This window comes from Balaenoptera borealis (assembly GCF_965194805.1).
Source record: "Balaenoptera borealis genome assembly, chromosome: 3".
In the NCBI taxonomy this organism is placed as follows: Eukaryota; Metazoa; Chordata; class Mammalia; order Artiodactyla; family Balaenopteridae; genus Balaenoptera; species Balaenoptera borealis.
Window position 1 is genome coordinate 59,525,361 of NC_138866.1, and position 22,415 is coordinate 59,547,775.

The 22,415-nt window shown below is 39.5% G+C and overlaps 1 pseudogene across 1 annotated transcript; it reads right to left on the reverse strand.

Annotated features, from left to right (window-relative positions):
- Positions 1-5,752: 5,752 nt before the first annotated feature.
- On the reverse strand, positions 5,753-15,575 carry LOC309625097 (xylosyl- and glucuronyltransferase LARGE1 pseudogene; annotated as a pseudogene). The gene has a single exon. The product of its transcript is annotated as a xylosyl- and glucuronyltransferase LARGE1 pseudogene (transcript).
- Positions 15,576-22,415: the final 6,840 nt, after the last annotated feature.

A 22,415-nucleotide genomic window follows, 5' to 3' on the forward strand; every position in this document is an offset into this window, starting at 1 on the left:
ACATCCTTTATATTTATAACATTTAAAAATATTTTTAGTAAGAAATATTTTAGACATACAAAACAATTTTAAGCATAATGTCTAAATCAGTGTCCTGGAAAATTGAAATAATTTGAGGAGAGCTTAATAAGGAATTATTAACCAGGGTTTGAGGAAACCTGGATGATTGTTTTAGTAATCATAGAGCTAGTAACAGCTGGTTATCACCCCAGGCCTGGAGAAGTGTGGTGAGCAGTCTTTAAGATGGCCCCCACCCATCCCCTCCTCCCAGTAAGTATGTGTTCACGCCCTTGTGTAGTCCCTTCCTCTTGAGTGTGGGCTGAACCTACTCACTCGCTTCTAATGAATAGAACATAATGGGATGTCACTTCTGAGATTAGGTTGTTGTCTCACTTGCTCTGGGGGAAGCAAGCTGCCATGGCTTGAGCTGCTGATGGGGAAGCTGTTATGACGAGAAGCTGAGATTCCTCACCCCAGCAACCTGTGATACCATGATGAGTGAGTTGGAAGTGGATCTTCCCTCAACTGAATCTTTAGATGAAACCGCAGCTCCAGTTGAACCCTGGGCTATAGCCTTGTGAGAGACCTTGAGGCAGAGGCACTCAGAATCTGTGAGATAGTAAATGTTCATTGTTTTAAGTTTCTGAGTTTGTTATGTGTGGTAAATAACTAATACGGAGCACTTACTGGAGACAGAGAGGGCTGTGTGGAGATCTCCAGCTACGCGCTATGGCTTTCAAGCAAGGGTCATGCTCAGTTTGCAGGAAGCTGGGAGAACAAATACCCTGACTTCAGTTCCTTTCTCTGAGTCACGCTGGAGCTGCCTGTTTGCCAGACGCAGTCATAAGGCAGGAGGCAACGGAGCCTTTTGATGCAGTCCACCTAGGTCACCTACCATGACTTGGAGATGAAGGGGTGAAGGGGCAAGTGGATCTGGAAGACATGTAGCACAGGCAAAGAAACGAACCTTTTTGTACTTATCGTTCAACCTAAGAAACCATTGTACTTCTTATTCGATCGAAGAAACCATTGTTGTAAATATAATTGAAATTATCTCTACCCTTCCATGAGCACATTCTTATCCCTTTACCCAGAGGTAGTTGTGATCCTCATTTTGGGGTTTATCATTCCCATGTAGGCTTTCATTCTGACTGTTTATTTAGATTTCATGATCAGAGTGGCCTACAGTGTCCCAGGCATGTGCTAGAATAGTGTTTTATCCTTTAATTCTTTCTTTCTTGTTTTTGTTTTTGAACATCCTTATTAGAGTATAATTGCTTTACAATGGTGTGTTAGTTTCTGCTTTATAACAAAGTGAATAAGCTATACATATACATATATCTGCATATCACCTCCCTCTTGCATCTCCCTCCCACTCTCCGTGTCCCACCCCTCTAGGTGGTCACAAAGCACTGAGCTGATCTCCCTGTGCTATGTGGCTGCTTCCCACTAGCTATCTATTTTACATTTGGTAGTGTATATATGTCCATGGCACTCTCTCACTTTGTCCCAGCTTACCTTCCCACTCCCCATGTCCAAGTCCATTCTCTCTGTCTGCCTCTTTATTCCTGTCCTGCCCCTAGGTTCTTCAGAACTATTTTTTTTTTTTTAGATTCCACATATATGTGTTAGCATACGGTATTTGTTTTTCTCTTTCTGGCTTACTTCACTCTGTATGACAGACTCTGTGTCCATCCACCTCACTACAAATAACTCAATTTCGTTTCTTTTTATGGCTGAGTAATATTCCATTGTATATATGTGCCACATCTTCTTTATCCATTCATCTGTTGATGGACACTTAGGTTGCTTCCATGTCCTGGCTATTGTAAATAGAGCTGCAGTTAACATTGTGGTACATGACTCTTCTTGAATTATGGCTTTCTAAGGGTATATGCCCAGTAGTGGGATTGCTGGGTCGTATGGGAGTTCTATTTTTAGTTTTTTAAGGAACCTCCATACTGTTCTCCATAGTGGCTGTATCAATTTACATTCCCATCAACAGTGCAAGAGGGTTCCCTTTTCTCCACACCCTCTCCAGCATTTATTGTTTGTAGATTTTTTGATGATGGCCATTCTGACTAGTGTGAGGTGATACCTCATTTGTAGTTTTGATTTGCATTTCTCTAATGATTAGTGATGTTGAGCATCCTTTCATGTGTTTGTTGGCAATCTGTATATCTTCTTTGGAGAAATGTCTATTTAGGTCTTCTGCCCATTTTTGGATTGGGTTGTTTGTGTTTTTGATATTGAGCTGCATGAGCTGCTTGTAAATTTTGGAGATTAATCCTTTGTCAGTTGCTTCATTTGCAAATATTTTCTCCAATTCTGAGGGTTGTCTTTTGGTCTTGTTTATGGTTTCCTTTGCTGTGCAAAAGCTTTAAGTTTCATTAGGTCCCATTTGTTTATTTTTGTTTTTATTTCCATTTCGCTAGGAGCTGGGTCAAAAAGGATCTTGCTGTGATTTATGTCACAGAGTGTTCTGCCTAGGTTTTCCTCTAAGAGTTTGATAGTGTCTGGCCTTACATTTAGGTCTCTAATCCATTTTGAATTTATTTTTATGTATGGTGTTAGGGAGTATTCTAATTTCATTCTTTTACATGTAGCTGGCCAGTTTTCCCAGCACCACTCATTGAAGATACTGTCTTTTCTCCATTGTATATTCTTGCCTCCTTTATCAAAAATAAGGTGACTGGGGCTTCCCTGGTGGCACAGTGGTTGAGAATGCAATGCAGGGGACACGGGTTCGAGCGCTGGTCTGGGAAGGTCCCACATGCCGCGGAGCAACCAGGCCCGTGAGCCACAACTACTGAGCCTGCGCGTCTGGAGCCTGTGCTCCGAAACAAGAGAGGCCGTGACAGTGAGGCCCGCGTACCGCGATGAAGAGTGGTCCCCACTTGCCACAACTAGAGTAAGCCCTTGCACAGAAAGTGAAGACCCAACACAGCCAAAAATATATAAATAAATAAAAAAAAATTCCTCCATAAAAATACCACTAAGCTTTAAAAAAAAATAATAATAAGGTGACCATATGTCCGTGGGTTTATCTCTGGGTTTCTATCCTGTTCTATTGATCCTGTATTTTTGTTTTTGTGAGAGTACCATACTGTCTTGATTACTGTAGCTTTGTAGTGTAGTCTGAAGTCAGGGAGCCTGATTCTTCCAGCTCCCTTTTTCGTTCTCAAGATTGCTTTGGCTATTCGGGGTCTTTTGTGTTTCCATACAAATTGTGAAATTTTTTGTTCTAGTTCTGTGAAAAATGCCAGTGGTAGTTTGATAGGGATTGCATTGAATCTGTAGATTGCTTTGGGTAGTATAGTCATTTTCACAATGTTGATTCTTCCAATCCAGGAACATGGTATATCTTTCCATCTATTTGTATCATCTTTAATTTCTTTCATCAGTGTCTTATAATTTTCTGCATACAGGTCTTTTGTCTCCTTAGGTAGGTTTATTCCTAGATATTTTATTCTTTTTGTTGCAATGGTAAACGGGAGTGTTTTCTTAATTTCACTTTCAGATTTTTCATCATTAGTGTATAGAAATGCAAGCGATTTCTGTGCATTAATTTTGTATCCTGCTACTTTACCAAATTCATTGATTAGCTCTAGGAGTTTTCTGGTAGCATCTTTAGGATTCTCTATGTATAGTATCATGTCATCTGCAAACAGTGACAGCTTTACTTCTTCTTTTCCGATTTGGATTCCTTTTATTTCTTTGTCTTCTCTGATTGCTGTGGCTAACACTTCCAAAACTATGTTGAATAATAGTGGTGAGAGTGGGCAACCTTGTCTTGTTCCTGATCTTAGTGGAAATGGTTTCAGTTTTTCACCATTGAGGACGATGTTGGCTGTGGGTTTGTCATATATGGCCTTTATTATGTTGAGGAAAGTTCCCTCTATGCCTACTTTCTGGAGGGCTTTTATCATAAATGGGTGTTGAATTTTGTCGAAAGCTTTCTCTGCATCTATTGAGATGATCATATGGTTTTTCTCCTTCAATTTGTTAATATGGTGTATCACATTGATTGATTTACGTATATTGAAGAATCCTTGCATTCCTGGGATAAACCCCACTTGATCATGGTGTATGATCCTTTTAATGTGCTGTTGGATTCTGTTTGCGAGTATTTTGTTGAGGATTTTTGCATCTATGTTCATCAGTGATATTGGCCTGTAGTTTTCTTTCTTTGTGACATCTTTGTCTGGTTTTGGTATCAGGGTGATGGTGGCCTCGTAGAATGAGTTTGGGAGTGGTCCTCCCTCTGCAATATTTTGGAAGAGTTTGAGAAGGATAGGTGTTAGCTCTTCTCTAAATGTTTGATAGAATTCACCTGTGAAGCCATCTGGTCCTGGGCTTTTGTTTGTTGGAAGGTTTTTAATCACAGTTTCAATTTCAGTGCTTGTGATTGGTCTGTTCATATTTTCTATTTCTTCCTGGTTCAGTCTCGGCAGTTTGTGCATTTCTAAGAATCTGTCCATTTCTTCCAGGTTGTCCATTTTATTGGCGTAGAGTTGCTTGTAGTAATCTCTCATGATCTTTTGTATTTCTGCAGTGTCAGTGCTTACTTCTCCTTTTTCATTTCTAATTCTATTGATTTGAGTCTTCTCCCTTTTTCTCTTGATGAGTCTGGCTAATGGTTTATCAATTTTGTTTATCTTCTCAAAGAACCAGCTTTTAGTTTTATTGATCTTTGCTATTGTTTCCTTCATTTCTTTTTCATTTATTTCTGACCTGATCTTTATGATTTCTTTCCTTCTGCTAACTTTGGGGTTTTTTTGTTCTTCTTTCTCTAATTGCTTTAGGTGCAAGGTTAGGTTGTTTATTCGAGATGTTTCCTGTTTCTTGAGGTAGGCTTGTATTGCTATAAACTTCCCTCTTAGCACTGCTTTTGCTGCGTCCCATAGGTTTTGGGTCGTCGTATCTCCATTGTCATTTGTTTCTAGGTATTTTTTGATTTCCCCTTTGATTTCTTCAGTGATCACTTCGTTATTAAGTAGTGTATTGTGTAGCCTCCATGTGTTTGTATTTTTTACACATCTTTTCCTGTAATTGATATCTAGTCTCATAGCGTTGTGGTCGGAAAAGATACTTGATACGATTTCAATTTTCTTAAATTTACCAAGGCTTGATTTGTGACCCAAGATATGATCTATCCTGGAGAATGTTCCATGAGCACTTGAGAAAAATGTGTATTCTGTTGTTTTTGGATGGAATGTCCTATAAATATCAATTAAGTCCATCTTGTTTAATGTATCATTTAAAACTTGTGTTTCCTTATTTGTTTTCATTTTGGATGATCTGTCCATTGGTGAAAGTGGGGTGTAAATGTCCCCTACTATGATTGTGTGACTGTCGATTTCCCCTTTTATGGCTGTTAGCATTTGCCTTATGTATTGAGGTGCTCCTGTGTTGGGTGCATAAATATTTACAATTGTTATATCTTCTTCTTGGATCGATCCCTTGATCATTATATAGTGTCCTTCTTTGTCTCTTATAATATTCTTTATTTTAAAGTCTATTTTGTCTGATATGAGAATTGCTACTCTAGGTTTCTTTTGATTTCCATTTGCATGGAATATGTTTTTCCATCCCCTCACTTTCAGTCTGTATGTGTCCCTAGGTCTGAAGTGGGTCTCTTGTAGACAGCATATATACGGGTCTTGTTTTTGTATCCATTCAGCCAGTCTGTGTCTTTTGGTGGGAGCATTTAATCCATTTACATTCAAGGTAATTATCGATATGTATGTTCCCATTCCCATTTTCTTAAATGTTTTGGGTTTGTTATTGTAGGTGTTTTCCTTCTCTTGTGTTTCTTGCCTAGAGAAGTTCCTTTAGCATTTGTTGTAAAGCTGGTTTAGTGGTGTGAATTCTGTTAGCTTTTGCTTGTCTGTAAAGGTTTTAATTTCTCCGTTGAATCTTAATGAGATCCTTGCTGGGTAGAGTAATCTTGGTTGTAGATTTTTTCCCTTCACCACTTTAAATATGTCCTGCCACTCCCTTCTGGCTTCCAGAGTTTCTGCTGAAAGATTAGCTGTTAACCTTATGGGGATTCCCTTGTGTGTTATTTGTTGTTTTTCCCTTGCTGCTTTTAATATTTTTTCTTTGTATTTAATTTTTGATAGTTTGATTAATATGTGTCTTGGCGTGTTTCTCCTTAGATTTATCTTGTATGGGATTCTCTGCACTTCCTGGGCTTGATTGACTATTTCCTTTCCCATATTAGGGAAGTTTTCAACTATAATCTCTTCAAATATTTTCTCAGTTCCTTTCTTTTTCTATTCTTCTTCTGGGATCCCTATGATTCAAATGTTGGTGCATTTAATGTCGTCCCAGAGGTGTCTGAGACTGTCCTCAATTCTTTTCATTCTTTTTTTCTTTATTCTGCTCTGTGGTAGTTATTTCCACTATTTTATCTTCCAGGTCCGTTATGCGTTCTTCTGCCTCAGTTATTCTGCTATTGATTCCTTCTAGAGAATGTTTAATTTCATTTATTGTGTTGTTCATCGTTGTTTGTTTGCTCTTTAGTTCTTCTAGGTCTTTGTTAAACGTTTCTTTTATTTTCCATTCTATTTCCAAGATTTTGGATCATCTTTACTATTATTACTCTGAATTCTTTTTCAGGTAGACTGCCTATTTCCTCTTCATTTGTTAGGTCTAGTGGGTTTTTACCTTTCTCCTTCATCTGCTCTGTGTTTCTCTGTCTTCTCATTTTGCTTAACTTACTGTGTTTGGGGTCTCCTTTTCGCAGGCTGCAGGTTTGTAGTTCCTGTTGTTTGTGGTGTCTGCCCCCAGGGGCTAAGGTTGGTTCAGTGGGTTGTGTAGGCTTTCTGATGGAGGGGACTGGTTCCTGTGTTCTGGTGGATGAGACTTGATATTGTCTTTCTGGTGGGCAGGACCACATCCGTTGGTTTGTTTTGGGGTGTCTGTGAACTTACTAGGATTTTAGGCAACCTCTCTTGCTAATGGATGGGTTTGTGTTCCTGTCTTGCTGGTTGTTTGGCATAGGGTGTCCAGCACTGTGGTTTGTTGGTCCTTGAGTGGAGCTGGGTCTTAGCGTTGAGATGGAGATCTCTGGGAGAGCTTTCGCCATTTGATATTACGTGGAGCCAGGAGGTCGCTGGTGGACCAATGTCCTGAACTCACCTCTCCCACCTCAGAGGCACAGGCCTGACACCCAACCAGAGCACCAAGACCCTGTCAGCCACACAGCTTTGAACTTGTGGAACACAGCGCAGAGCTCTGCAATATTGGTCACAGAGGTGATGTCTGTGTCAAGGACGATGACCCTCTCCAGGTTGGCAGGAAGAGTCTTGGTGAGGAAAAGCTTCATCAGACCGTAAATCCCAGAGTAATGTTTGTTGGGGATTCAGGAAACTTCAGACTTGAGCTCATCTGCATTGTAGAAGTCTACTCGCACAACAGGCACCATCCAGGTCTGGAAGAGCGTTGCCAGGATCTGCTCCGCGATGGAGTCGGCGATGAGGTGGAAATGCAGGGGGTTCTGCCTGTGAAACAGGACAGACTTCACCAAGGTGACAGTATCCCGGCTGATGTTGTATCTGGCATAGACAGTAGCAACGTGCATTGTTTTGCACTTCTCCACAACCGGCTGCTGCCCACACTCAGAGCTGTTGCCTGCCACGATGCCGGCTCAGAGGTTCTTGCTGTAGCCAGTGCCCTCCTCTTTGATTCTCAAATTCTGCTGGCTTAACTGAAGATTAACACCATTCTGTTCTTTCATCTGTCGAGGGGTCAGCAAACTTTTACTGTAAAGGTCTAAAAAGTAAATATTTTAGTCTTTGTGGGCTATAAGGTCTCTGTGTATCAAACTGTTCAACTCTAGCATTGTAGTGGAAAGCAGCCATAGACAGTATTAAAATAAATTGCTGTGACTGTACTTTAAGAAAAAATTTATGTGCAGAATCAGGAGGCAGGCTGGATTTGGCCCACGGGATGTATCCTTGATCTATAGCATCCCTGAGGAAATGACAATGGGATTAGTCATCCTGGTGTCACACACGACCTCCGGAGGAGATAGTTTTAAGCATGAAATCCTAAAAGGGTCATATTCCCATGGGAAAAGCAGCTGTCTTTAGGGTCTCCTCTAAGAGTGGGCAACATCAAGGAGAGGGAGGTATGCCAGAGCCTTTAGGGGAAACTGAGCACTGGGAAGGAGCAGGGAATGTAGGAAACAAGGTGTAGTGCTGGCTCGTGTTGATTCAGAGTCAGGGTGGGTGGTTTGGAGAGTAAACAGCACAGCCAATGACAGTGCCAGTGTGCTGGTGTGGGGCGATCATGTGGGTGGTAGCTTGAGTGAGATCTCAGAGATGTGTTCCAGAGGCATTGAGTGTGGTGCACTATGGGCAGCACAGAGCTGAGTGATTCTGCGACCATGGGCAACAATCTGCTCTAACACAGTTTAGGGTACCACTGAGCTGACAAAGAGCCCTGGCGGGGAACAAACCCGGGAAGGTTTGTGTGTGTGTCAGGGGTGGGGGGTGGGAGATGAGATTCTGTAGGGAATTTTGAGCTGTCAAACTGCTGATCTAACCATTGATGGGACACTTCCTGTACCCACAAGTGATGGGTAAGGGCACTGTATGAGGTCCTGGGGCACATGAAGATTGTATCAGTAGCTGATTTATTTTTCCTTACATGTGCTTCCCAACATTTACCTACCCTGAAATGCCAGTTTGCTACTTTTTCTTTTCTTTTTAAAATTTGTGATTCAGAAGAGTTCTGTGAAACACATCCTGCAGTATGTTCTGCAATACAGCAAAGGATTTCCATAATCAAAGTTTTTAAAACAAAGACATTTCCCTCTAAAAGAAGAACTCAATTCCTGGGTATAAGATACTGAATTATTTTAGCTTTGTGGCTAATAGCCAAATCTTGAGTTCTTCTGTTAGAGGAAAGTGCTTTGTTTAAAGTAGTTGGGAGTGGATTGGCATGGATTGGAAGGGGAAAAAGAAACAATCTCTTCTTATGGATTCTCAATGCCTGTTTAAAAATTATGAGAAGTCTTAAGAGTAGAAATAGTAACAATAGTGAAAATCTGTTTAATTGTGTTTAATCTAGAATTTTCCAAATTTATTTGGCCATGTATCTCTTTTTTCTTACCCACTGACATATTCTGTAGAACCATTGTTCTAAGGAACAGTTTTTGCCTTTAAACCATTTCTCTAGTTGTGATCAAACCCTTCATTTAAAAGTAATCTTTAAAATAGACTTTATTATAGGTTTCTGCAAGTTACTGATATTTTTGAACCTCACCTCTAAGAAATTCAGACTGAATTCAAAGGGAACATGAGGATCATCTTGATAGAGCATTGACAGGGCTTGGTAATCGCCTAGGTTTGGAGAACGGGGGAAGAACAGAATCAGGTGATGCTCAGGCTGCTGGGTTGAGCTCCCGTGCAGATGGTGGGGCATTTCCTGGAATGAGGAGGTTTGGAGAAGACACAGGTCAGGGGTGTATCATCAAGAATGAAGGAGCGGCCAGCTGGGTCAAGAGCTGCTGAGAGGTCAAACTAAAATGTGGGAAAGAGAAATATTATTTAGCTCTGTGCTGAATGAGGCACTATGCTTAATGCTTTAATATGTATATAATTCTTATAAAAATCATGGGAAGAAGTTACTACTTTATAGATGAGAGAATAGGCTCAGAGAAATTATGTAACGTACCCAAAGACAAACATCTAATTGCTGGTAGCAGGAATTCAAACAGAAGTCTTTATTCTCTGAGCTACCCTTCCTTCCAAAGCTCTCTATTACAATATCAGTGTTTGCATTTTCCTATGGCTGATCATCAAGTCTTGACAATTCACATTGTAGAGGATTATAATTCTTCTTTTTAAAATAAATAAATAAATAAATTTATTTATTTATTTAGTTTTGGCTGCGTTGCGTCTTTGTTGCTGTGCACAGGCTTTCTCTAGATGTGGTGAGTGGGGGCTACTCTTCGTTGAGGTGCACAGGCTTCTCATCGAGGTGGCTTCTCTTGTTGTGGAACATGGGCTCTAGGTGGGTGAGCTTCAGTAGTTGTGGCACGTGGGCTCAGCAGTTGTGGCTCGCCGGCTCGAGCAGGCTCAGTAGTTGTGGCACATGGGCTTAGTTGCTCCGCGGCATGTGGGATCTTCCCAGAGCAGGGATTGAACCCGTGTCCCCCTCACCGGCAGGCAAATTCTTAACTACTGCGCCACCAGGGATGTCCCAAGGATTATAATTCTTAACTCTAATTTCTTAGTCTACTATTGCTGCATTTTGACCTTGTTATTCCTTGATGGAGGGTGGGGAGAGAGAAGATATTTCCTATAAAGATTTTTGAAGGAAGACTGATGAAATTGTAACTTATTAAAAGGAGGCTATAAAATGTAACTGTAGGTGACTTCATCCTCTATTAACACAAAAAAATTATGGTATGTCATAGTTCATTCTGAAGTTTATTGCCACAAATATTGAATAAAGCATGTTATAACATTATATTGACATCCTACATCCCTCAATAACTCAAGTACTAGAAAATTTTGCAATGCTGCCAGTCAAGCCGTAATTCTTGGTATAATTCCCAATAAATGTTGAAAAACTGATGGAAGAAAGCAACATGATGTAGTTGAATATTTGAGCAAAGAAGAGGTCTTTCATGTAGCCACACTGTTCTAGAAGGTGTTTAAAATTTGGTTTAAAAAATGAGTCTGACCTCTTTAGATGTTTTCCTTAGGATGTTCTAATAATTTGCAGTATAAACAGTTCTAGGTTGGCCAGGTTGACAAGTGTCAGGTGAAACTTCTCAGTTTTGTCATAGGTAGGCTGTGAAGTAAACTATTACCAGCTGGTTATTCCTGTGTGTGCAGCACCACTTGCTTCTACCAGTTGTTCAGTTATTTCGCAGATGATTGTATTTGGCTGCTTAAGCACTGGATTTTTATAGAATCAATTAACTTAAGATTCTACTACCCAGCAGGCTGAATACAAGGGTATCATTTTAGTTCAGTTTTTTTTTTTAATAACAAAAAAACCTTTTGTGTAAATTTCAGGGAAGGAATTACGGAAAAAATGAAATCCTGGCTCTACAGCTGCTATGCTCGGATCAGTTGTTTTAAAATAGCACAAACCGGCACATAGTGGAAGCTCAGTAAATGCAGTGGTTGATGCTGCCGATGTTATGGAGAGCCTTTAGCGTTTTAGATGACTGTTTATCTTTCACCCTTCCCACAAAAAATATGTCCTGATTTGAGCCATGACACCCATGGCTCCCAGAGGCAACTGCTGTCTTTCTAGGGGAAACAGTATAATGTAATGTTGGGAGCAAGACCTCTGGAGCCAGCCTCGGTTTGAATCCCAGCTCCTGCTAGAATAGCTGTGTGACTTTGGCAAGTTGCTTAACCTTTCTGTGTCTCAGTTTCCTCAACTGTAAAATGAGGCTGATGATAATAATAGTTCCTACCTTGTAGGGTTGTTACGAGGTTGTTATGCCTGGCACATAACAAATAAAACTCTGGGAAACGTACAGTCACTATCCTGGCTTGGAATTTCTTTATCTCAGTTCATTGTCTGTACTTTCACTCTGCTTCTGGAACTCACTCTCATGGTCACACCTTGGATCCAGTCACCATTAGGAACTCATCTGCTTTTGGACCACTGCCTTTCTCTTTTTAGCTGTCCCACTTTCTAAGGTCCATCATTTATTATTTATTTATTTATTATTATTATTAAAATAATAATCCAAGCCTCTACTCCAGTATGTCAAAGGAACTAGGTATTAGATCTCTACTAAGTTTTTTCTTCTAGAAAAGCTTTTCCTCTATGATTAGTACAAAAACATGGAAATATTCAGTAATTAAATAAATTCTTGACTGGGTTAAGTGACGAGCAAATTTACTAACACTGGTAATTTACATGGAAATCAGAGAAATAGTGAACCTAACATTGCATTCCACGAAGTTTTTTTTTAGACAGAAATGATTAAACATGTAAATTCAAATTTAAATTATTCAAACTATAGTAGTTGCAGTATTTATTTATTTATTTATTTATAACAGGCAGTAAGTCTTTTTTTTTTTAATTTATGGCTGTATTGGGTCCTCGTTTCCGTGCGAGGGCTTTCTCTAGTTGTGGCAAGTGGGGGCCACTCTTCATCGCGGTGCGCGGGCCTCTCGTTGCGGAGCACAGGCTCCAGACGCGCAGGCTCAGCAATTGTGGCTCACGGGCTCAGCTGCTCTGCGGCATGTGGGGTCTTCCCAGACCAGGGCTCGAACCCGTGTCCCCTGCATTGGCAGGCAGACTCCCAACCACTGCGCCACCAGGGAAGCCCAGTAGTTGCAGTATTAACTTCAAGAATTATTAAAAGTAACTGTTTCGCTAATTTGATAAACCATATATTAAATTTATGATAAATCAAAGCATTTCAAATCTTTAATATGATCCTCCTGAATTTTTAATAACACATCGAGGACTGGACTCTCCCCAGTGAATCTTTCTTTATGAAGACATTTTCCAAGGGGGAAATAAGTCCAGAAACAAGATTAATGCTATTCTGTCCATCATGCTTAATATTTTAGCACACCTGTTTGGGTTTTTATTTTTTTCTGTTTCTAAATTCAGAGCATAGGCTATTTTTGTTCCACTTACAACCTCAAACAGCTTTGGAAAAAACCCCAACTTTATATAATAATCCAAAATTGGAACTGTAGTGTCTAGTTGGTTGCCACAGATGGAAAGGTGGAGTGCATTCACCCATGTCTGCAGAGTAAAAGCTAATATGCTATGTATCTAACATAGGAAATAAAAGACATTTCATATTCAACAATCTTTTCTTTTTTGACACCATCAAAGGATTTGTTTTGTGTCTATCATAGATAGTCATAAGTCAATTAATGTTGCTTTATAATCAGCACATCAAAAGATTGATTTTGGGTACCATTTCATTAGGAGATCTTAGCGCTTCAAGAGGATATTAATATTAACTCTTAGCCTTGGGAATTAGAGTATGCACAAACATAAATGATCATTTTGCTAAGTTTAACAAAATTGTGGATGTACAAACTATCTGAGGGATGAAATTAGCCATAGAGTTTTAGAGATGAATCAGTTAAACAAACCTTTAAGTTGATACCAGAAGTGTCAGTATAAGCGAAGTACACTGATTTGCCTATTAAAGATGGACATCAGCTGTTGCAAAGACATTACACCTGACATTTCTACTTGTACTGTTAAGGCTGACCCATGTTCATCTGAAATACTCAGATAATAGAGGCTACGCTTCTTTTTCTTAACTGAATTATGAAGACAGTGATTTTTGCTTTGTGTTTCCATACACCGAACCTATGGCTCTACAGATGAACATATCAAGTGATGGATTAGTGACAGCCTGGATCTTTGCTGAATTACCAGCCTGGGAGTTTCTTTTGGTTTGTAGACGGTTTTGTGCTAGCTTGTGGAATGCGTTTTGTGCTACTGTAGACTTGAAATATTGAGTATATCTTTCTCAACTTGCTTGTTGGCTAGGAGGAAGTAGACAAAATTGAACTTAACCAACAAAGGGATTAATTTCAAAGGTTATGGGAAGAAATTTATATGTGGTATGTTTAGGTATAATAACAGGGAAGAGTTTAGAGGGAAAGTACAATTCATGGTTATGGAGGAACAGTTTCCCAAGGAAGAGGTGTGCTTAAAGAAAATAAAAGGCTAAATTAATTGGGAACATAAAATTTTACAGAGTCTCCTACTGTTGAATCAAGCCATGATATCTGAGACTTTCTTTTCTCAGCCACCTATGGCACACACAGCTGAAGAAAGCAATGTGGGAAAGTTCACACCAACATAGCAGGAAAAAATCATGTTCTTTGGGGTGACAAAATGTGAAAGAGTTCTTGGCTGGCTGTTTTGGTTTAACAGAATTTGGTGAAAGGAAGTTTGAGCTGCAAGGAAAATCTACTTTTCTTCTTGAAAGGCTGATTTTCCCTATGAGAAACCCTGAAGTGAAAATTGCTACGTTCACACTACATTTCATACAGAAATATTAATAAATGCCATTCTGTTAAGTATTAATTAAAATAGTACTTCTTCAATTTTATTTTATTACATATTGTAAGAAGAGTGGAGATAAAGCTCTCGCACTATCTTTTTGGATCTGTTAATCTCTCTATTGGACATGTAAAAGTATACAAGCAAATTGGATTCTCTAGGAGTTGTTATATTTATTCATTCATTCATTCATTCATTCAGCATTTATTTATTGAACAGTAGGTACCGGGAATATCATGATAAGAGATAGTCTGTTTCCTTGGGAACCCACAGTCCAAAGGGGGAAGACAGACGTGTAAATAAATTGAAATATAATGTTGGAGTTCTTCCTGAAGTATGTACAAGGCAATTGGGAAGGATTATCAGGGAATGATTCAGAATTACATTTTTAGGGGAGGCTGAGGTATTGCCAGTCAAGCTAGACCTTCAAGGTCAAAGGATTTTGTTGGATGAAAATATGGGCTAGGCATTCTTGGCAGAGTAAAACCCTGGAAGCATAAAAAGGCTAATGGGTTAAATGCTGCGACAGGGTTCCTTTTCCTCTTGTTAGGGAATTGCTTCTTGAGGGATATATAGTTTTAAAAACACCTTTAAATTCTGAAATGGGCTTGGTTATGGAAGAGAGCAGCAGGAGTTGTCTGGTCATGGGGACCCATGTGGGAGGATAAATTTTCACTGGGGACAGCAAGTAGGCACATAACAAATATTTGTTGCTTTGATGTTGGTGAATTTTATTTGCCCAAGTAGAATGGAGGAAAACAGTGTAGAACGATGTCTGGGAAGTAAGGGTGAGGCATTGGGGGAGGGTTTGTGCCCTTAAAGGTTTGTGAAAGAGATTATCAGGACCACAGCTCTAAAAGAGAAGCAATTCAAATGCCAAACATCCTAGTGTTTACCAGCAGGAGATTTAGTTTGTACTGCAAGAGAGTGTGGACTTACCCCCAAAGCAAATACACAGTTGTGTGTGTTTTACTCTGCTGAAGGCTCTTGAAATCAATTTCTAACCCATAAAATAGAAGTTTCCCAAACCAAACCCACTATAAAAGTTATCTCTGTAGAAAGGCCATAGCTGTTACAGGAGGGCAGGATGGTAGATCAGGAGGCTTTTCTGTTTAAATATTTAAATAGATTTCTATTTGAACAGCTAAATGAAACCAAACTCCCTTTCTTATCTCAATAATTAAAAAGAAAATTGCTGAGCTTTCTTTGCCAAGTGTTCATCCCATTTACTCCTTTCTTGAGCATTCTTAGGGTATTCAAGTGCCTTTGGTTTGGTTTCTTTTTGGAATCACTCAAGCAGTCTCTCAGCAAGTCATATTTCCAGAGCCCTGACTTCGTTGGCTTCTTAATGAAGAACAGACTGGCTTAATGATTAATTGCTGCGTAAATGGGACTGAACCATTCCTCAAAGGGCCTGCTCCCTGAGAGGACAGCTTTCTGCAGTTCAGCACATTTCTTCCTGTAATTGACAGCTATAGATCTGTTTCTCTTAGAGATGTTTGCATTGGAAGACGCCTCCTTTACTTGTACTAGGCAGGAGAGCTTTATTATTATTATTTAAAAAATTTTTATTGGAGTATAGTTGATTTACAATTTTGTGTTAGTTTCAGGTATACAGCGAAGTGAATCAGTGGATATGCATATATCCACTCTTTTTTAAATGCAGTCACAGAACCTGCTTCCTGGAGAAGTCAGCCTATGATAATGATCCTTTTTTAAAATTTTTATTTTATTTTTTGGGTGCATTGGGTCTTCGTTGCTGTGAGCGGGCTTCCGCTAGTTGAGGCGAGTGGGGGCTACTCTTTAATTGCAGTGCGCGGGCTTCTCATTGCAGTGGCTTCTCTTGCTGCGGAGCATGGACTCTAGGCACACGAGCTTCAGTAGTTGCAGCACACAGGCTCAGTAGTTGTAGCACGTGGGCCCTAGAACACGTGGGCTTCAGTAGTTGTGACGCGTGGGCTCAGTAGTTGTGGTTCATGGGCTCTAGAGCACAGGCTCAGTAGTTGTGGCACATGGGCTTAGTTGCTCCACGGCATGTGGGATCTTCCCGGACCAGGGATCGAACCCATGTCCCCTGCATTGGCAGGCAGAGTCTTAACCACTACACCACCAGGGAAGTCCCTATCCACTCTTTTTTGATTCTTTTCCCACATAGGTCATTACAGAGTATTGAGTAGATTTCCCTGTGCTATACTGTAGGTCCTTATTAGTTATTTATTTTATATATAGTAGTGTGGGAAAGTTTTGATGTTAGGTCTTGCCTATCAATGTTTCCCCTGGTAACATTATCTGTGAATTTTTCTCTCTTCATTTTTTCATTACTCTAGTAATTCATGGTTATTTCAGAAAAAAATTAGAAAAATACAGATACACAAAAAATTAAAAGCAGCTGTAAATTTTGCCATCTACTGATTACAGTCATTTGCATTTTGATATATTATTCTTGACCTTCCTACAGATAGGTGTATATAAAATATGTATTTACATATTAGAAGCACACCACATATATGTATTAGAAGCACACCACATATATGTATCTATATCTATTTATATATACGTACATGCACTGTATGTGTAATACTGTTTTAATCTATTACTAATGTATTTTCAAGTCAATACATATAAATTTATTTTGTAGTTTTGTAGAATCAAAGATTGGGACCATCAGTTACTTGAAGCTCTTCACTTTCCCTGAGATCATGCAACTTCGGTGACATTAATATTTTATATTTCTTTGGTATGGTTATATGGTCCCAGCAAGACTGGCATAAAGCCACTTAAAATTATGGCCATAATAAAAATGATACAAATATTAAAGCAAGTCAGGGCCCCTATAAAACAGCTATAAAGAGATTTACCAGTCTTTGTTTCCTATTTAATATCCTGCCTATCCTTTACAGACTAAAATGAAAGTGAGCATTCTGCACTACTGGCCTTCTGTAAATAGTTTATGACCATGTGGTTATCTGGGGTCCAGCACACCAGGGGGTTTAGAACCACCACTTAAACAAAGGCCAGCCTTGCACTGTAGGTACCAAATTTGCGCTTGTTTAAAAAGACACCAGCAGAGGGCACCATGCCTCCAAGACATAATCCACTACAGTCAAGGGCTGCTCTATAAATACAAACCGACACACTATTTTATTGGAACATTATTCGTCTCTTAGTGAAATATTTTAAGAATGTAAAGTCCTAACATTATACGATGCAGGCAGTATAGCAAAAGTGAAATATTTATTCATTTAATAGACTTTTATTGGCCACATAAAAATACTGTGCAGTAGAAATATACATATATATATTTATATATATATTTATATAAATATAACACCAAATATATATACATAAGACCGAATCCCTGCCGCAGATCAGGAAATAAAGATGTATTAAAAGGGTCCAAAGCTGCCATGGCAATACTCACGATGGATGAGTTAATTCTATTCTACAGGAAGTCAGACAAGACTCAGCAGAAGAGTTACATTTGAACTGAGTCTTAAAGGATAGTAGGAATTCTCTAGGTAGGTGGGATCAGGGATGCAGGAAGGGAGGTACACAGGTGAAAAGGTGTGGTTAAAATGTTGGGGCGATGGTAGGTGATTTTGTTTTTTAGTATCCCAAAATTTAAGCCTAAATTTCCAGAAGAAGGTTCCAGATCACAACAAAACAGTAGTGACAAAGATGCTATTTGCTACTGGATTTCACGCTGCTGTTTAGAACAAGTGACTGAAATGTAATAAATTCATTAAATGCAAAAAGTACCAGCATCAACAGTGATGTTTATTACCACCTGCCTTCAGGTAATCACCAACTTCTGACTAGTGCCTTGTCTTCTGGTGGCCTCAATTAGTCAGCCAGTATTTACATATACATGTACTGTGGTTTCTTCTGACATGCATAGGAAAGGGGAAGTGAAGTATGTGTTCATCTTGTATCTCTTCATTGTTCTTACAGCTGGTGGACTCTTGGTACAATTGGTGCTTTCAGCAGTGATATGTTCCTATGACCTGCTTATTTCACGTATTGTTTCACATTCCCTGAGAGCCTGTAATGCCTTTGGATCTGGACGGGGGTCTGTTTTTCCTTTGTATTTTCCCACAGTGGCTAGCCAAAACAACATACATACACAGCACAGCCATAAATGTCAACCGATTTTATCTATAAGGCCATGCTCTCCTCTCACAAAAAAAGAAGATGATGCTAGAGGAAGAGAGGATGATGGAGAATACGTAGGGAGGCTACAATTAACTTGACAGGACAATCCTAATGTTAGATCTGAGTTGTAACCCGGAGGAATAATTTCTGGGGGGAAGACAATGTAGAACTTTCCACTGAACTATACCTTCCGTGTTTCCAGCTGCTCAAGCCTCTTGCTTAATTAACAAATGTTTGTATAGAATGGTGAAGACATTCAATCTGCTAGAAGAACTAATTATTTATGATTATCTTATATTAAATCCCTCTCTGCAGCTGCTTTAAGTCTGTATTTTGGAAAGTATTCACAGAAATTACTCAAAGGAGCTAGAGTGGTTTGTGTTCACGGCTCTTATATAAATTTCCTTTGTCTTTCTTTTCCTTTTTTTGTTTGTCTATATCGGGAAGTAGCTGGCAGCCAGTCATAACCAAGGTGGCAATATTTGTTTTCTTTTGACTAGTCTTTCCCTAATTGGATAATCACCTGCTGTAGAGTTTTAAATGAAATTTAGGGGATCTTCCTAAGCAAGGCAGGAACCCCAGAAGCCAAGAAAGGAAAGACTACTGAAATAGGATAAAACCAAACTGCTATTGCAAAGAGCCTCCTCCTCCAAGTGACTCAAAAAGCACAAAAGCTTATTCCTCTCTCATGTTATGTTTCAGGCGGCGGTGGGCTGTGGGTGGACCATGTGGTCGTTCAGGAACTCAAGCCCTTTCCAAGTTAAGTCGCAGTGTGCCAGTTATCACTTTATTGCCTTTAAGCTCCACATTCACATTACGTGAATGCATGTTCTGTGATGGTGAATAGAATTCCTTTAGCATCTTTCCTTTATAGCATGCAAAATATTAAGCTTTCTCAACAGGGGGTGCTGGACAGACATTGCTGGAAGAAGAAGCATCTGTGGTTTCTGGTGGTTGCATGGTGGGTCATCAGTGTGGGTATGAGGACATCCAGTAGAGTTCTGCCCCAAATGTGCACCCAGGATGAGAGATCCTTGGCAACCTTACAGCCTCAGCTTGGCCTGGCGATAACTTTCCTGGGGCCTACTTCACACAGAAACCGGCTCTTGAAGGCCTCCCGCCTGTGAAGGTGCCACAATTCCCTTTGCAGACCTGTGCCCCAGGCCCCACCCCCTCTGCATGCCTCTGCCACCAGGCTACCAGTTGCCAATCACCTGTGCCTGCCTGCACTCTGGAGGACTGCTTCCTGCTCTTCCAGTGACATACACCAGCTCTGGCTTGAGCAAACAAGCAAGATGCTCTCCTGTCTAGTGGGCTGAACTTTACTTCTAAATGAGGTCTGACCCCAGCCTTAGGGAAGGGGCTCCTTTCTAAGTTCCCTTGGATGCTCTCCCTCAGCTCTAGGGTCCCATATAGTGTTTCGTTATAGTTATTCGTTTATCAGAGTTTAATAATCCTTTATATTAAATTTATCCATGGTTTCTGTTTCCTAATTGGACCCTGGCCGATATATGTGCCTTTGTCATCTCTTAAGATTTTGTCCCCTCCATGGTCAAACTGGGCTGTAATGTTCAGGTTCCAGCTGGTGGAAGGAGAAACAGAGCTTGGAAGAAGCGTGGCTGCTTTTTAAGGCCTCAGTCTGAGAAGAGATGTACCCTACTTCTGCTGACATTAGACTGGTGAGAGTAGTCCCAGGCCACACCTAATTGCAGGGGAGCAGGAAAGTATAGTCCAACCATGTGTCAAAGAAGAAAGCAGAATGGATTTTAGTGGGTGACTGGTAGTCTCCACCATAATTATATAAAAAATTTAAAAACTATATGGCAAAAGATATCATAAACAAAATCAAAAGGGAACCATAGACTGAGAAGTAAGTTTATAACACATATAGAGATTTGTAGAAGAGTTTTGAGGGATATTAACCACTTACCAGATGAAGGGTTAATGTCCCTCAAAGATCTCCCACAAACTGATTAAAATAAAACTCAAGTTAGGAAACTAAAAAGGCTAAACAAACCAATAAAAAACAAAAAAGAGTAAATACTCTAGAGGAGATATTCAACCTCAGGAGTAGTTAGGGAAGTACAAATTAAAGCAGCCATGAGATACTACTTTCTTTCTGTCAGATCAACAAAAATTAAAGAGTAACGATAGCCATTGAGAGAATATGCACTCATTTCTTCCTAGTAGAACTATAAATTTCTATAACATTTAAGAAAAGTAGGCTGTATATCTAAAAATAAATAATACATGGACTCTTTTACTGAAGAGCCCCATTTTTGAAAATCTATCCTATTGAAATAAAAGCTCCATTATGTAAGAAGTTTATCGATGTATTACGTGTAGAAGCAAAAGTCTGAAAGTAGCCTGAATGGACTTTAATGGGGAAATGATTAAATAAATTGTATTACATGCATACTATGATATATTATTCAGCTGGTAACAAGAATGAATCTGTCCTATGTTTCTGATCTTTATATCCACTATATATATATATATAAAACCAGTAAAAGTAATTTTCAGAATAATATGTATAAGAAAATTCCATCTGTGTACAAATAAATAGCCAGGAAACTCTATGCATGTATACCTGTGTTTCAGTATGTTTGTATGAAAAAGATATGGGAGGATGTATACAGGGCTCTCATGGGGAGGGAATAGAGAGGGTTTGGAGGATGCTTAGTTAGAAAAATAATTTCAAAAATAGTGAATCTTTTTCCCCTCCATTATTTTCGCAAAAGAGAAAAAAGAAGAAACTTGCCCCTTGACAGGTGAAAATTTCTGCACACCCTACCTGCAAACCACCAAGGCCTAAAGAGAAAGAGCTCATCTGAGTTTCACAGTTTAGTTGTAAAACTTTGAAGTGTTTAAGGGATGGTTAATTTTCTAGAAGTCCGATTCAGTGAAACCCTTGGTCCTTGGGAAAGCAAATCAATACTGGTCTGTCTGCCTTGGTGGTTGGTTTTGTTGATGCTGTTGTAGATATGTTATTTTGCTGATAAGGAGAAAAAGTAAGCACTTTCTAAGAGTGGTGGTGAGCTAATTGCAGATCCAGGATTGAAACTCTCCATCATCAGTTGCCTGAGTTACCCCTTGTTTTCAAATTCTTCTCTTAATCACAGTGTATGTTCCTACAGGTGAAATGAGATCACTGAAGGAACCCCGAGTCATGAAAAGCACATTTGACATTCTTTTTCTTGTTGTGGTTGAAGATTTTTGCCGTTTGCTAGAATAAGGACATGGATTGTTTTGTCAAAGTTCTGGCACACTTTTTGTCAGACTTTTGGCACACATGCTGAGGGGATCCTCCTGCCTCTCATGCTTCAGGGGCAACAGGGAAACTGATGGAAGTCAAAAGGTGAGCTACTCTCAGGTCATGCCTGCAAGCAATAGGTGGGAACTGGGGCAGCCACCCTGCAGCCCAGGATGCTGAGCCAGGGGAGTGACACAAGGACATGACCCCCCTAACAAATGCAGCAACAAATCTTCTGTTGAAGAGCAACACTTCCTGTTAGTGGTTTTCAACAATGCAGTTAGTGCAAGATGATCTTAATTGTGTCACTGGTAGCACTGAGCAGAGAACCTTGGCTGAGCAAATCTGGGGAGGCACATGAAACGAGTCCAGTATGTTATCTGTCGTAAAAATTTAATTTTGTTTTGTCAGCTATTCAATACCTTTTTTGAGTAATTTATTCTGAGGCTATATTTGTAAATTACTTAAATATTAAATTATTTGAGACATATATTCTGAAAATGCAAATTGAATAATAATTTAATAACGAATTAGCCCAACCCCCTGTTCCCTCAACTCCCCCGATATATATCAGGTTATGAAAGTTGTGTTCAATTAGTCAGTATTTGACTATTTTTTTTGCATTAGTTTCAATAATTGAGAATCAACCTATTTCTGTAACTATCGCAGAAACTGAATCAGTAATTACAAACCTTCCAACTAAGAATAGTCTAGGTCCCTAACACTTTACCCATGATTTCTATCAAACATTTTAAGAAGAAAATCATCCCAATCCTATACCAACTATTCCAGTGAATAGACAAGGAGCATTTCCTCTCCAACTCCAAGGTTAGGCAGATAGCCTAACCTTGATGCTAGAAACAGGAAAACTAAACATATCATTAGGTCTGAAGATTTCGATGGTAAAACTATAAAGAGAAGTAAAGAAGTGATTATCATTAACACTCAGAATAATACTTAGTTCTAGGCAGGTAAGAGTGGA